At 41.3% G+C, this 17,367-nt stretch overlaps 1 long non-coding RNA gene across 1 annotated transcript; it reads right to left on the bottom strand.

Annotated features, from left to right (window-relative positions):
• Positions 1–1,134: 1,134 nt before the first annotated feature.
• On the bottom strand, positions 1,135–17,245 carry LOC309341517. The gene is made up of 3 exons (XR_014156365.1): positions 17,171–17,245; positions 3,319–3,466; positions 1,135–1,906 (listed from the first exon to the last, which is right to left on the bottom strand). It is a non-coding gene; the product is annotated as an uncharacterized lncRNA (long non-coding RNA).
• Positions 17,246–17,367: the final 122 nt, after the last annotated feature.

Here is a 17,367-nt window from a genome sequence, read left to right as displayed (position 1 = left end):
CTGATTCTTGTGTCTGTAGTTTGTTTTAGATTGTTTTATTATTGTATTTTAAATTGTAAAGGTAAAGGTAAAGGATCCCTTACAGATAAGGCCAGTCGCGAACGACTCTGGGGTTGCGGCGCTCATCTTGCTTTACTGGCTGAGGGAGCCAGCGTTTGTCCGCAGACAGTTTTTCCGGGTCATGTGGCCAGCATGACTAAGCTGCTTCTGGTGAAACCAGAGCAGCGCACGGAAACGTCGTTTACCTTCCTGCCAGAGTATTTATCTACTCGCACTTTGACGTGCTTTCAAACTGCTAGGCTGGCAGGAGCTGGGACTGAGCAATGGGAGCTCACCCCGTCGCAGGGATTGGCACCGCCAATCTTCTGATCGGCAAGCCCAAGGCTCAGTGCTTTAGACCACAGCGCCACCCGCATCCCATTTTAAATTGTAGCCCAAGGTGTAGTCAAGGGTGGGTAATAAATTGGAAAAATAAATTAGTAATATTTCCAGGCTTCTCTCCTCTCCTTCAAATGTCACAACTGAGCAATAGATCGCTTGCTCCTCTCTATACAGTCATGAAGTGAATATTGCAGACGGGTAAAAACTTGCATCATGACAGTTTTGTTTGTAATCCTCATGAACACCTCTGTTTCCCACACAACCAGGTCTTCTCCAGATTGGAGAACAATTGAAAGCAGAAATTTAACACGATAAATAATATTTTTAGACAAATCACTGAGGTCTCAGTCCATCATACTTAAGAACCATAGTTGATTGTCTAAAATGCTGCTGTGCTTCTTCTGAAAACTGGAGAAATACGTATCTCCACTAGAGAGATTCACTGTCTCTGTCACAACTGGCAGAGAAGTATGGTGACAGTAAGCATTTTATGAGTCATTCCTCTAGACTAGATCATTTCACATCTGACGCCACCCTCTGTGCAGTAGTGTTCTGTCGCCTCAATTGCATTAAGTGCAATATAAAGAAACAATTTATGGAAGAACTACAATGGCATTCTTATTTTTTCACACTATATTAGGAACTGAAAAGGATGCGTGCCTGCAATACATAAAAATAAGGATGAACATAATCTGAAGGAGTGTCAAGAAATAAATACTTTATTTGGATTTCATTCTTAGCTCAGCTACTGTAGGTTGGCTCCCGAACAGTAATTATTTGGAAAAGATTACATGTATTTAAAATAACTAATTTGCATACAAACAAGGTCATCTATCAAACCAATAAGCACGGACTACAAAATACCGGCAAAGTTATGAAATAGAACCTCCAGGGAAATTTCAGCTCTTATCTTAATCTCCAATGGAGGAAACTATGAAACAAATAAGAATTGCAACTTGCATAAATGAGATCACCCATATTCTGTGTTCAGAGTCTTTGATAAATATTTTTGTCCTGAATACTTTTTTGAAAAAAAGTCAAAGTGATGAAATTAATCTTTAGGGACATAATTACCATGACTCTTTCCTGCCAACTTCATGTTGCTCTGTTGTGAAATAGTTTTCATATTAAAAGCTATTTATTTTCACAAAGCAGTCAACATATTCATTTACATTTGCAGTGCTGGGCCACAATAGTTTTTCTCTGAGAGGTTATTAGTTTTTGGAAATCTTCATTGTTCGCAAAATATTCTGCATTTGTACAATTGCACAGACAAGGAAAATTACAAGCAGGTCTAAGCCAGTACTGGAACTGAAAATTTGATCAAGTAATTCTGGAGAGAGGCCCAAACAATTTGTGAGGAATAGCTTAGTCAGAAAGACAAGGCAGAAATAGATGTTACGCTTAACACGGAGCTGTCTTGTCTTTTCTTTCTCAAATTCTTACCCCTTTCCCCAAAACAGTTGTGCTGTGACTGCATCAGACCATACATTTCTCTGTCCTGATTCCACTTCATTGGTAGCTTCTGGTGATGCAGAAAGATCCAGAAAGTGAGACTGAGTTTTACAGGCGGAGGACAAAGCAGTCATTTGCAGCAGCTGCTGCAAGTCAAGCAAACTGTCCAGTTCTACCCTAATTGGTCTGCCCACGAGCAGAAATCTCTTTTCCCAACCCACAGCAGAAGTTTCCAGCAAAAAATCCATCTGCTTATTCAAATTTCATCCAATTCAGTTTGCAGCAACATTCCTTCAGTGCTGTCAACCGCTCACTTCAATTAACAGTTCCAGATGCTGTCACATATGCATGTTTAAAAACCTGGTTCTGTGAGAACGGGGCTCGATTTTCATAATTAAATGTATTAGAAATAAGCCTTCAAAAAGCTTCCAGCTGGAAAGAAACATAGTTAATGGTCCAATCATATCACCTTTGGTGCATGGTAAAGAGAGGAAGGGTTGTGCCGAATATTTTTTTCTGTTTTAATCAGCATTTTATACCTTCTTTAAAGACTGTCTACCTGCTACACCACTGATGCAGCTCTTTAAAACAAAAAAAATACTGATAATCAAAAGACTATCTTTTGAAATTCACACGTCCCCAATTTTTTTGATGCATGTCGTCAACCCCCAAAATGTATGGATAGGGGAAATTGCTTTGGGATATGCATCTATTAGGAGAACTCTTCGTGAGAATGCATACAGTTTTTCATGCCAACTCTTTTTTCCCTTTCTTTTTCTTTGTGATTGGAAAAATGAGAAACCAAGAAAACTGTCAGATTCATCCACCCCTAGTACAAACTTACTCCCCCAAAACATTTAAAGAATGTCTGCATATGGCTTAAGTAATGTGTAAATTTACTAGGCCTAACTTTCTCTGGATTAATGTTGATGTTTTGCTAGACCTTTAAAGCAGCTTGGAGCATAAGCAGTTGCCCTACATTATAGTGGACCATTGGTCCATCTCATTCAGTCTTGGCAACAGCAGCTTTTCTCAGCCTCGGATCCCCAGATATTGTTGGACTACAACTGCTATCATTCCTAGCTAGCAGGACCAGTGGTCAGGGATGATAGGAGTTGTAGTCCAACAACATCTGGGGATCCGTGGCTGAGAAAGGCTGGTCCACACTGACGAGAAGTGGCTCTCAAGGATTTCAGACTGGAGTCTCTCCCAGCCCTACCCAGAGATGATGGACCCTTTGCAAGCACAGCAGGTGATCTCTCCCTGAGCTACATTCCCCCCCCCTTCAAATTCTATCTTCACTGCCAGAGGCTGCATGCCAGCCGCAGGTTGGCCACTGTGAGAATAGGATACCACCCCATACATCATGTTTTTTTCTCATGAGAGCATGGCAGCCATTTTGGGCGCCATGGTCTCTCGTGATCTTGCCCCGAAAAAGCACTTTTCCTGGGACTGTGATGTATTGTGGGTCACGTGACTCACATGGGAACGCAGCCACAGAAGGTGGAGTTCTGGTTTAGGGCCACATCATATTGGAGGGTATGGGATGCTGGACTAGATGGGCCATCGGCCTGATTCAGAAGACTCTTCTTATGTTCTTGAACGTTAGGATCTGAAAATCAAGTTCTTCCTGTGAAGGGAAGCAGGAACTTGAAATGTCTAATTATAGTTCTATGAACTTCACACCAGACCATGCGATTCTGTGGAAAGGCTATAGTTAAGCAAAACAAAAAACAGAAACAAAAATAAAAATGAAATAAAACCCAGAGAACTGTGGGATTCACTGCAGCCAAAAGCAACAACAACATTATGTCTCATGAGCAGATGTCGTTTCTGTTTTGTACCTCCTAATTTTCTCCTTATTTCTTTTGGATTTCACCATCTGCATTTTAAAACACATAGGGAATGAAAAGAGCAATAGACCAAAGAAATGAATATATTTTCCAGTTGGCTGCCTATAGCAGGATATGACTGACTCATAGAATTTTAGTGTCACCCACAGGTTTTTAATGGGTATTTCTGGAAGATGGCAGGGAAGGCAACAAGTCAACTATTGATCAGCACCAGTGTTATGAAAGGCATATGGCTAAACAGTGACAGGTGTGAAATGAATGACCTGGTTGCATTAACGCAATTCTTTGTAGGGCTGAAATGTTTCAAAGATTAATCTATTTACAGTAATTATTGAAAATATTTTGATTACAAAGGTTTTGATTATAAATTGAACAGTAGGGTTTTTTTTAAAAAAAGGAATTGTCTTTTTTTTAAAAAAAGGTATGTATGACAAGGTCCATGGTTATGGTTAGACTGTTTGGGCTAGGGCTCTGCTCAAATCCCCACTCAGCCATGGCACTCACCCTGTGAGTTTGGGCCAGTCACCCTCTCACAACCTGGCCTGCCTCACCAAATTGTTCTGAGGACAAAGCAGTGAGGTGGATAACCGTAATATATTGCCTTGAGCCCCTTGGAGGCCAGTCAATAAGATAAATAAATAACTAAATTGCTGAACAGACATTCCTCATAGAGGCAGGGATTTCTCTTCTCAGGTGGTACCTGATCTATGATTTGTGCTGATGCGCAAGGAAGCTTTGCTCCTGCAGCGTTCAGTGCAACCCCTAGGCAGAATGTTTTTCTCTTTGGAAGAATTAGTTTAGCCATATGGAACTTTATGTGGATGCAATCAATTAAACCAAATATCGTTTTCAGCTAAGATCATCTCAGTTCTGGTCCTTTGGTTCAAGCATTTGAGCCTGTGGTCATAAATTTCAAAATGATTTTTATCTCAGTGACTGTACTTTTTTTGGGGGGGGGGGGGAGTCACCTCTCCCTGCCAGGACAAAGTGCAGTGACCTTCTCCTGGTATCCGATATGTGTGTGGGCCCAATAACAAGGCAAAGGAGCTAAGCTATGGGGGACGTACTCCTCTGCTTTGCAAGAATAGTTGTTGTTTTTTCAAAAGGGTTTTCTCAGGACGTGGAGGCTGTGTGTGCTGTGCTCTGTTGGTGCTGTGGTAGTAGAAATGCTTTGCCGGTGGGGGCCCCCCACAAAAAATGGGGGGTTGAGGAGGGTCATTTGTGCGGGAGTAAGAAATGTCCCTATTTTTGTTATGTACTGACGTTCTCACCCTGGGACAGCAGGGGGATACGGCAGATAGTTTTCACTCAGGTCCACATATGCAATTAAGGGATTGAAAGTAATCGCTGTGTCATCTGATATGTTCACCCACAACTTAACAATTTTCATCTGAGAAATGTTGGAAGGTATGCTTTCACTTCCTCCACAAAAAGCCCTTGGCTCAATTTATCTGCCATTTGTAAGGCATGATCCACTCAACAGCGGCTCCGGCGTCAGTAAATGTCATTCTACTTTGATCAAATGTGGGGAAGCGGCAGCTGTTTTTAGGTTTCCCATTATAGTAAATTAGTACCAACTTACTTTCATTTTATGCAGAGCAGCCCAGAACCTGAAATGGAGATTGGAGTGAAGAGAGCACACAGCAACTCAGAAACGGACAGGAATTTTGTAAAATGCAAGGGTAATCTTCAGGCCCATGCACACCCCTAGCAACTACTGTGTTATGAAAGACTTGTGGGACTTGGCAAAATGGGGGCAATGGTACAACTCAAATGATCCTAAAGAACAATCTAGAACTTCATCATCTCATGTTTCCACAGTGATTGATCCAAACATGCTCCTCTGATTTTGTATCTAGAGGAGCTGTTATATGAAGAGGAGTTGTTAAATGCTTCTGCCCAGAGGTCTAATTAAGCCCAGTACAGGTCACAGTTTGGCCTGCCAGGCCATTTCCTGCAAATGCCTACTGCTCCCTCCCACCTGATGTGATATATGACATTAGTTGTGGGGCTCATGATACATATTAAAGAGGATCAATCGCTGAAAGCACATCTTCAAAGGAGCTTGCTGTAACTGCCCATCAACTGCTAAGTGTGTACAGCAACCTTCTTTTAATTTCCATAGGTGTCCATCACCTGGCATCATTATGCCACCAGGTGACTGACAGATGAGTAGTCCTGCCCACCCGTTGAAGCTGGCCCACGGGGGCTGAGTGGTTTTGGAATCTAGCCCACCAGCCAGATCCAGTTCCCTAACAACTCTACCATAAAGATATACAAGAATCTGTGTGTGTGTGTGTGTGTGTGTGTGTGTGTGGTGGTGTGGTTGGGCTTGGTATGGCTGCTTTAAAATATGTTACATGAAGTGGCACTATCCGAAGGACTTTCAGTCTGTTTCTGTTGGGGTAGCACTCAGTTTAAAGAATGAAAACCAGAATTTAGGATCTTCATTAAAAACTACCGCCCTATATCTTTACTCAATGTGGATTACAAAATTTTTGCAGACATTTTGGCAAAAAGATTGAAGAGAGTGTTACTAGGGGAGATTCATAAGGACCAAACTGGCTTTCTCCCTGGGAGACATATGTCAGCTAATGTGAGGAACGTTATTGATATCTTGGAGCTGTTAGAAGTTGACATAAATAGAAAGACTGTTTTAATTTTCGTGGATGCGGAGAAAGCTTTTGACAACATTTGCTGGAGTTTTATGAAAAAGAATCTCCAAGGGATGGGGGTAGGCCAAGGTTTTGAAAACGGTATAGGTGCAATATATTCAGAACAAAAAGCAAAGTTAATTGTAAACAATGTGGTAACGGAAGAAATATCTATAGAAAAAGGTACACGACAGGGTTGCCCAATATCCCCTCTACTCTTTATATCAGTCCTGGAGGTTTTGTTAAATATGATTAGAAGGGATCAGTTGGTTAAAGGAATTCAGGTCGGAGCTAGATACTATAAATTAAGAGCATTTGCAGATGACCTAGTGTTGACTCTGCAACAGCCAGATACCAGTACTAAAAGAGTGTTAGAGTTAATTGAAATATTTGGTCAAGTAGCAGGATTTAAATTGAATAAACAGAAAACAAAGGTTTTGGAAAAAAACTTAACAATGGAAGAAAGAGAGAGGTTTCAGAGTGAAACAGGTTTGGAGATAACAAAGAAAGTGAAATACCTGGGGGTAAACTTAACATCTAAGAATGTGAATTTATTTAAAGACAATTATGAAAAATGTTGGTCAGAAGTAAAGAAAGATTTAGAAACATGGTCAAGGTTGAAACTGTCCTTGTTAGGTCGAATTGCTACTATTAAGATGAATGTATTGCCTAGAATGTTATTTTTGTTTCAGACCTTACAAATTCTGGACAAGATGGATTGTTTCAAGAGGTGGCAGAAAGATATATCAAAATTTGTCTGGCAGGGCAAAAAGCCCAGAATAAAGTTTAAGATTTTGACTGACGCAAAAGATAGAGGGGGGTTTGCTCTGCCGGACTTAAGATTATATTACGAAGCAGCAGCTTTTTGCTGGCTGAAAGACTGGCTACTTCTTGAGAACACAGACATCTTAGACTTGGAAGGATATGATAATTGTTTTGGCTGGCATGCATACTTATGGTACAACAAGGCAGTGGTGTACAAAGGTTTTAAAAATCATATTGTTAGAAAGGCACTATATAATGTTTGGAGCAGATACAAAGACCTATTGGAAACTAAAACTCCCAGGTGGTTGTCACCAATGGAAGCCAAGGGGGTGAAAAAACTTAATATGGATTCTAAATGGCCAAAATATTGTGAAATCCTATAACATGAAGGTGAAAGGGTCAAGCTTCAGAGTTATGAAAAACTAAAGTCCAAAGTTCGAGATTGGTTGCATTATTACCAGATAAATGAGACATTTAAAGAGGACAGGAAAATAGGATTCCAGAAGGAGAGGTCAAAGTTAGAAACGGAACTATTAGAACCCAATACTAAGAATCTGTCAAGAATGTATAATTTGCTGCTTAAGTGGAATACACAGGAGGAAACGGTGAAATCAGCCATGATTAAATGGGCACAGGATATCGGTCATGACATTATGTTTGCTGACTGGGAACAGTTATGGACCACTGGTGTTAAGTTCACGGCATGTAATGCCTTAAAAGAAAATATAATGAAAATGATTTATAGGTGGTACATGACCCCAGTCAAGCTAGCAAAAATTTACCATTTGCCCAATAATAAATGCTGGAAATGTAATGAGAATGAAGGTACCTTTTATCACCTATGGTGGACCTGCCCGAGGGTGAAAGCATTCTGGGAAATGATCTATAATGAAATTAAGAAAGTCCTTAAATGGACATTTACTAAGAAACCAGAGGCTTTTCTCCTGGGCATGGTTGGCCAATTGGTGCCAAAGAAAGATAGGATCTTCTTTATGTATGCTACCACTGCAGCAAGAATTCTTCTGGCAAAGTATTGGAAGATGCAAGAACTACCTACTCTGGAAGAATGGCAGACAAAGGTGATTGACTTCATGGGACTGGCAGAGATGACCGGCAGAATTCGTGACCAGGGGAAAGAGGCAGTGGAAGAAGACTGGAAGAAATTTTAAATATATCTTAAAAACTGTTGTAAAATTGATGAGTGTTAAGATGTCAAGGGGTAAGAAGCAGAGAATTACAGCTGTAATCAACAAATTTATGGGAATGTAATGAAGGGATCTAAATGGGTAATTTGACTAAAGGGTTGCTAAAAAATTCTTTTTAAAATAAGGATGCAGCGAAAGGGAGGTATGGGGAAGTCGACTGAAAGAAGTTACAGGAAAATAAGATTATGAAATTATACATGTTTAAATGTTTTGTATGTTTTTGTTTTGTGTTTTGTTTGTTCTTATTATGTGTTTGAAAAATGAATAAAAATTATTTAAAAAAAAAACAAACAGAATTTAGGATCTTCAGGTGGTGGCTGTGACCAGGAATGCTTTTGTATAGCTTAGGATGCTGTTTTTTGATTATTTGTTTATTTCTAAAAAAAAATTAAGTGTTAGATGGCTTGGGCATTTTTTGAAAATAGAAACATGGTTGAGTAGCAACTACAGAGTCACACTTTACAATTCACACAGTTTCTGAAACACAAGTCCAAAATGTAGGCAGATGGCTATTAAGTACAACCTTTGCCCAAATGAGCAGCATCAGTTCATCAGATTAGCTGTTCTAGTGAGCTTCATTATGAACCCCAAAATTTGGGATCCCCTCCAAACTGGTGCCAAGGTTTTGCAGCTGTTTTGCAGAGAAAGCCCTGTGTTTTACAGTGCCCCACAAACTGAGCAACTGACACAGATATCACCCAAAACCCCAGTCATCCATTTCACAACTTTGAACTTTGGCATTAACTTAGAAGCCCAGCTTGATGTATTCCTTGATGTGTTTTCTGCAAAACTATTGTCAAACTTTGGTTGCAAAACACTGCAAAACTTTTGCCAAATTTGGGTTCTGGTTTGGAGTAAATCAGACAATGTTGGATTTGGGGGGTGTTAAATACAATTCTTGGTTTAATAGTTCAATTACTCAGTTTGCGGGGTACTGCAGAATGTGGGGTTTTCTCTGCAAAATGCTGCAAAACTTTGGCACCAGTTTGAAGGGGATCCCAAATTTTGGAGTTTGCAGTTAATGAGGCTGTTCTAAATGCATTATTTTATGTCTGTTTACCAAATAGTTATGAGTATGAAACAATTTACAGATAGACCCCGTATGTGCAAATATGAAACAAAAATGTGAGCTAAAGAATATATTCACTGCATAATGAAAATGCAAAGGGTAGCAAGGCCCAAGGCATAGCATAAGAGAGGAAATGGAAGAATAATATGCACTTTAACTGCCAAAACATCTGAATTGGATGGTAATTGCTTAAAACCTTGTATTTAATTAGCACCCTGGGTGCTTCTGAGCCAGCTGTATCCATATGTTTGCAAGTTAGTAGCTGAATTACAGTTCTAATTACCATATTCTATACATAAACTGATATTAGGGCCCTGACAGATGACAAACAAGTATAGGGTTGATCCTCTGTCTCCAAGGCCCTTGGCTTTTCCTCTGCGCTTCACAACCAGACGATTCTGAACAAGGCACGTTTTTGCTTCCATTAACAGCTGTGCAAAGTTTCCTTGACATCCCAACAACACCAAAGTACATAGTTCACTTTGGTCTGTTGTCAGGCCCTCCCTTCAGCAACTCAGGAAGGCCGTTATAGGAAGACACCTTACGAGGAGAGGAAATGCCCCTGTGGCTCTGGGCAGCAGGAAACAATGGAGCGTGCCCTTCTTCATTGCCAGCATTATATAGACATTCGAATGAGCTTTATCCAACCCATCTTATATAAGTTTCCTGGGCGTTCAGAACAACACAACATCTCTCTATTATTACAGGATGAGAGCCCAGAAGTCACATATTCAGTCGCCAGATTTTGCACTGCCATGATAGATATTCAATGAAGAATGGTCTATGCTATAATTCAGTCCTAAACTGAAGGCCCATATTGTTAGATCCGCACTTCTGAAGCCCACCCCATTTGGCTGTGTTAACCGATCTTTTAATTTTTCTTATAAATTTTTACTCACCCATTATCTATGCTTAATTAAGTATAATCTACGTTCGGTTCTTGCTCCTATTTATTTAATAATTATTTGCTATTTGCTTAGATTTATACTATTATGCTATTTATTTAGCTGTTTTGCTTATGCTGGTCTATGACCGTAATAAAGTACTTGACTTGACTAAAATATTTGTGGCTGAACAAAGACATGGGCACTTGTGGTCTTTCACAATATGGAAGACCTCTGCAAGCCAGGGAAGGTCTGCAATTGTATTTTACCATTAGTCAGTAGAATGACTGTTTACCAAGCATTAGTTTGCAATGGCCCACCATGATGTTACTTGGTAAACTGGGCACATGAATCCTTAGAAACTACTCCAGATTAAGTTCTCCATGGGACATTTGGTGGACTGGGTCTGCATAGATAACCAAATCACCAAAGGATGAGCTCTCAAATGCTGGGATGCTTTGGCTTATCCTGCCAACTGGTAAGAAAGATTTTACCACACATCCAAGTGCAGTTATTTGTAGCAAGATGGCCATCGGTACAGTTTTCCTGTATCACTCTGACAAATGGTTTGCCCTGTTGCAGATTTGTCCCAGCAAGCTTCTGAAGCTGGGTGGGGCCAGGAAGTAGTTAATTGTTCGGTACATGAGGGCATCTAGACAGCATCTCAAAAAGCAGACACATTACCTTGACGACAAAGATCCGTATAGTTCAAGCTCTGGTTTTCCCAGTAGTGATATATGGAAGTGAGAGCTGGACCATAAAGAAGGCTGATCGCCGGAGAATTGATGCTTTTGAATTATGGTGCTGGAGGAGACTCTTGAGAGTCCCATGGACTGCAAGAAGATCAAACGCATCCATTCTTAAGGAAATCAGCCCTGAGTGCTCACTGGAAGGACAGATCGTGAAGCTGAGGCTCCAATACTTTGGCCACCTCATGAGAAGAGAAGACTCCCTGGAAAAGACTCTGATGTTGGGTAAGATTGAGGGCCCAATGAAAAGGGGACGACAGAGGATGAGATGGTGGGACAGTGTTCTTGAAGCTACTAGCATGAGTTTGACCAAACTGCAGGAAGCAGTGGAAGACAGAAGTGCCTGGCGGGCTCTGGTCCATGGGGTCACGAAGAATCGGACACAACTAATCGACTAAACAACAACAACAGGAGGGCATAGTGTCAAAGATGTGGCTTCCCCTTTTGTGGGGAAGGTGATCAGCCAGCTACAGACGTGCCCACTGTTGATGCCCAATTCACGAGAACAAGCAACAAGGAACGGGGTGGAAGCAGCTCAGGAAGCACAATCTCTTGGCCCAGCCCTGCCTTTGGGTAGATAAAAGTGGTGGAATCCAGCTGAGTTGTGTGCCTTGGAAGGGAAATTACTTTAACTGGAAAAAGGTTTAAAATGCTTTAAACTTTTGTTCTGTAATTTTTAAATATATTTTCTGTTTTGTATTATACAATACAGTCTCCACAGAGAAAAGAACCATTTTATTTTACATGGTCTTAGAACACTGGCTTATAGGTTCTGCACAGAAAGACTTGTGAAGCTGGTGGGAGAGCTTTACTTTCTTTTCCCCTTAGGTATGAAAAGAAGGGAGACAAGGTTTCATCAAAAGTATTTTCCTTTATAACCTCATTTGCAACTCTTTTATGCCCAGTTAGTTGTTCTGAACTAGCTATATCCCAAATATTATTAAACCATATCTCAAGAGGTAGCTCCACCTGGGAATTCCACTGATACACTATCACTAGATGTGCAGCTACCAATAGAAAACGAATTAAATCCTTATGCTGGATTGGAATCTGGGTTTAGTGAAAGCAAGGTTTGCCGAGAGAAGTTGTTTAACAATTTTGGAGATAATATCGAAGATCCCGGTCCAATTTTGCATTCCCACCAAGCATAAAAATATGTCCCAAGGTTCCCGCAGCCCTTCCAACAAAGGGGGGGGTAGAGATTTATTGATTTTGGCTAGACGAACCGGAGTCCAGTGCCACTTGAGAATGACATTTCAGAGAAGCTTCTTAAAGGCGAGATAGAATAGTTTTTAAGGATGGGGTTCTCCGTATGCCATCCCGCTTAGTGCTGTTAATTTTTTTGCTTATATCTGTCTCCCATACTAAACGTAGACCCTTTGCATTCTCCATATAGTGTTCTATGATCCTACATTTTGTCAAAGGGAATCTCTCCACTGGAGTAGAAATCATATATCGAACAGATGGAAAGCTCTTCAATCTGAGCAGGCTGAAAGCAAAGAGTAAGGTTACCGTAACTTCTGTCACAGAGCTTCAGTATGCTGATGACAACGTAGTGTGTGCACACTCAGAGGATGACCTCCAAACTATCCTAAATATCTTTGCAGAAGCTTACGAAAAGATTGGCCTATCACTTAACATGCAAAAAATCAAAGTGCTGCACCAACAAGTACAAAATAACCCCTCTGCAGCACCACAAATCCAACTCAATGGTGCAACGTTGGAAAATGTCAATCACTTCTCCTACCTAGGCAGAAATCCAGCATCGCCTGAGCTCTGCGAGTGCAGCTTTCTCCCTATTGAAGTGCAGAGTGTTTGAGGAGCGGGACATTTGCAGAGAAACCAAACTGCTTGTTTACAAAGCTATTGTACTACCAACCTTACTATATGCTTGTGAAACATGGACCACGTATCAACGCCATCTCCAACTCCTCGAAAGATTCCACCAATGGTGTCTCCGAAAAATTTTACACATCACTTGGGAAAATAGGCAAATTAATATCAGTGTACTGGAAAGAAGCAAAGATCACCAGTGTCAAAGCAATGATTCTTCAACATCAACTTCGTTGGACTGGCCATGTTGTGTGGATGCCTGATGCTCATCTTCCAAAGCAACTACTCTATTCCGAACTTAAAAATGGAAAGCATAATGCTGGTGGACAAACAAAATAGGCTTAAAGACTGTCTCAAGGAAAATCTTTAAAAATGTAGTATAAACATTGACAACTGGGAAACACTGGCCTGCGAGCGCTCCAGTTGGAGAACAGCCTTTACCAAAGGTGTAATGGGCTTTGAAGACGCTCAAACTCAGGATACAAGGGAGAAATGTGCTAGAAGGAAGGCATCCACACCATGATCAACTCCCTCCCAGAAACCAATGTCCCCACTGTGGAAGGACATGTGAATCCAGAATTGGCCTCCACAGTCACCTACGGACTCATTGTTAAAACCGTGTTTATGGAAGACAATCTTACTCGGCTATGAGTGATTGCCAAAGAAGAAGAAGAAGAAGAAGAAGAAGATAGATGATAGATAGATAGATGATAGATGATTAGATAGATAGATAGATATAGATGATAGATAGATGATGATAGATAGATAGATAGATAGATAGTTAGATAGATAGATATAGATGATAGATAGATGATGATAGATAGATGATAGATAGATAGATAGATAGATAGATAGATGATAGATAGATATAGATAGATAGAGATAGATAGATAGATAGATAGATAGATAGATAGATAGATGATAGATAGATAGATAGATAGAGATGATAGATAGATGATGATGATAGATAGATAGATAGATAGATAGATGATAGATAGATGATAGATAGATAGATAGATAGATAGATGATAGATAGATGATAGAAATTTCTATCAAATTTGATAGAAATTCTATGTAATTTGATAAAATCAATTTTGATAACATCACTGACTCTTGCTGTAGTCATAATGAATCATAAAATTATAGAATTCAAGAGTTGAAAGGGACCCTGAGTATCATCTAGTCCAACCCCCTGAAATGCAGGAATAGGCAGGTCTCCCATATGGGGCTCGAACCTGCAGCCTTGGTATTATCAGCAGCACGCTCTATCCAACTGAGCTGTGAGTCACAGAACAGGTTGCATCTTTCACACCAATGAGTTGAAGGTGACAGAGGAGTTCGCAGTGATGGATTTGCAACCCCCGGCTTAGAAATAAACTGAACTACTTCCCCCAATTTGGGAAGTAGCTCAGGGTTTTTCTGAGCCTGCTTAAAGTTGCCAGCTTTACATTTGCCCATCCATTTCAGCTGCTCTCATTTGTCCTCAATGACACGTTCTTTCAGCAGGGAAAGTGCAGCAGCAGGAGCACTAAATGGGTTGCATCTCTGTGCCTGCAGTGTCCCAGCTGCCCCACTTCCTTCCTGATGGTCATCACAGCCTCAGTGCTGGTGGAGGGGGCAGGGGCAGGGTCGTCAAAGCTAATGACACATGCACAGAAATGTTTCGGGGAAAAGAAAATTAAACTTTGTGTTAAACAGTACTTATGCCAAAAGATTCTGCAGACTTTACCCCCAAAATAGAAAACTCTCCTTTGTTTTGAATGCATGCTTCAAGCAAGACTTGCTCTCTGGAGCCATAACTAAAACAATCTCTGTCAGTCCTAGTCCCTTTTTCAGGAAGGTAGAAGGGCGAGAAGGTTATATGTCTGGGAACAGAAGTGCAAACAGAAGGAATCTTTCTCTTATCCTGTGAAGTAAACGTCACACTCTTGACAAAATAAATGATAAATCATCAGCGAATCAGCTTCCATGCATTATGAAACACCAGCAAGGTTGGTCTTTAAAAAGTCAGTCCTTGACATATGACTTGGGCATCATTAGCCTTGTTTTCAAGGGGTGAGGAGAGACAGGCCTGTGGTTATAATGTCAGTCCTAGGGCTGAAGATAGACTGTAATTCATTTTGCCTTATACCAGCCGTTTATACCAGTATAAACACTGTGAAAGTTGCAAGTAGACAACTCTAGGGGCTGGGGAGGAGGCAACACGAGAGTGGACTGGAGGTTGTGGCATCCCAAAATAATGGGATTAGACTTCTGAAGGAAATGTAGTGGAAACATTTACAGAAGGTCTAAGTCTGCAAAGGTAGGGAGACAGATAGACTGGGAATTCGGCTGAGAAGTGCAGTATTTGGTGGTGTTGATGGTCTATCTACACAGCCAGATAAAGCCAAAATCCTACTGGTGTCCAGGCACAAATTAACCTGAAAGTAAATATAACAAGGACTGTTGCTCAGTAAAGCAAACCAATCATGCAGCATGATATGGTGACAAACACATTTTTGATAAAAGTGTCCCTTACAAAGATGTTCAGAACTCCTACTAAAGTGTGGGACAAGCCATCTGTGGCCCCTGCCCTCTTCCTGCTGCAATTCCTCACCTCCTTCCTAAGTTTCTGTTAAGTTGTGGGTGAACATATCAGACGACACAGCGATTCTTCAAACAGCTCTTGTTTATTCAGAGGCCAGAACAGAACTGAGCTGAAGGGCTCAGTCAGCCTGCTTATATAGAGCTCCAGTACAATGTTACTGTAGCAACTTTCTAAAACTATCCAATCACTGAACATCACTTTTGATCCTTCATTTGCATAACTATCTACAGTATCCCCCTGCTGGCCCAGGGTGAGAACTTCAGTACCTAACAGCTTCCATGTGGGGCACTTAGTGCTCTCTGCTCCAGGGGTCCGGGGCTATATTTTGAAAGAAGAAGAAGAAGAAGAAATTCCTATGCCCCACAAATAACCAGAGACACGTTTTAAATAAAAGCACACATTCTGTCATGTAAAAACACTAGGCAGGCCCCACAAATAACCCAGAGATGCATTTTAAATAAAAGGACACATTCTACTCATGCAAAAACATGCTGATTCCCGGACCATCCGTGGGCCGGATTTAGAAGGTGATTGGGCAGAATTCCTTCATCATCAGACTGTCAACAAAGGGGATTGCAGATCCATATAAAGCAACAGAAGTTAACATCCATAGAAATCAGATCCCCGAAAAACCTTATGAAGCATAGACCAAGGGTGGGGAATGGGACCCCCCCCCCATCCCCTGACATCAGGTGATTTGACACCTACTGTCACCTCCTTTGAGAATGCACTTTCCATGCTAGCCAGGTGAACACACTGGGAACACATCTTCAAAGAGGCTTAGCAGCTCATCCGTAGCTACAGGGAACCCCTTTGAAGTCTCTGCAGAGGGGGAAAGGCTCCTAACACCTGAACATTTTGCAGAAAGCAGTTTGTATTAAAAGTGCTTCTTCCAGGGCTTTGAATACAAACTGCTTCCTTTAGAAAGAAAAAAGAAATACTGGAAACTCAGCCCAGTTGAGAGATCCATTATAAGCTAAGCAGAGTCCTCTGCCAGGTTTTAGGAAACAGAGGGACAATCTGAAAAGTTACTTTGGCCCTGGACATTTTACTGAGGATGATTGGCGCCTGCACGAGGGAAGGGGAGTCTCTTTCCCCCATGCCAAGGGTTGCATTCCCTCAGGAGAAGTGGCCAGGAGCTGCAGACTAGTGGGCAGGAAGGCAGCGTCAAAAGACCCCCCATCTTTGAAATCAAGATGGGAGGGTGTCACCCATTACTAGTTTTTGTGTGGTTGTTGTGACTGCTGTCTGGACCAATACTTTTTTATTCACTCTAAAATCCCCCATTCACTGCTTGAATTCTGCTACTGTTATCTATAGAATAGGCTAGTTAAAAGGCCTCATCCTGTGTCAGGGCAACTTGAAGTGGCTGCATCAAGTGGCGGAGAACAGCAGCAGGATGCTGTGAGGACGGAGCCTGCCTTCCCTCAGGTGCAGTGGAAGGCAGTGTCCCCTCTTCAGTGGCCAGTCTGGAAAGGAGAGGGGGTGTCATCTTGACCTCTGCCTCAGGCAGCAAAACGCCTTGTGCCAGCCCAGACCTGCATCCAGGCTGCAGCCCTGCAAAAGCTGAAGAGAGAGAGAAATACTTTCCCTTTGAAAAGAAACCTAATTTGAACTGGATGTTAGAACCATTGCTTCTTTTGTCAAAACCTGTCATTTCCTTTTTCCTTTTCTCACATTGTGGAAAGTGGGGCTTATTTTCCTATCTCCAAGTGGAAACAAAGATTCTACTGACTGTATTTAGTTTTGTGGCTTCGTGCTGCACCCTTCAAGCTAAATGCAAAAGGGCTGACTATAATGAGCTCCTCACTTGCCGTTACCTGAAGACCATAATTGCTACTTCCTTAGAACAGGAATGAAAGCTTTTCATTGACCATGGCTCGGTTGCTGTGGCAACGGGCTTTGCTGTTTACCACCTCACAATGTGACATA

Source organism: Podarcis erhardii, assembly GCF_964252035.2.
Source record: "Podarcis erhardii genome assembly, chromosome: 5".
In the NCBI taxonomy this organism is placed as follows: domain Eukaryota; kingdom Metazoa; phylum Chordata; class Lepidosauria; order Squamata; family Lacertidae; genus Podarcis; species Podarcis erhardii.
This window is presented reverse-complemented; position numbering and strand designations above follow the sequence as displayed.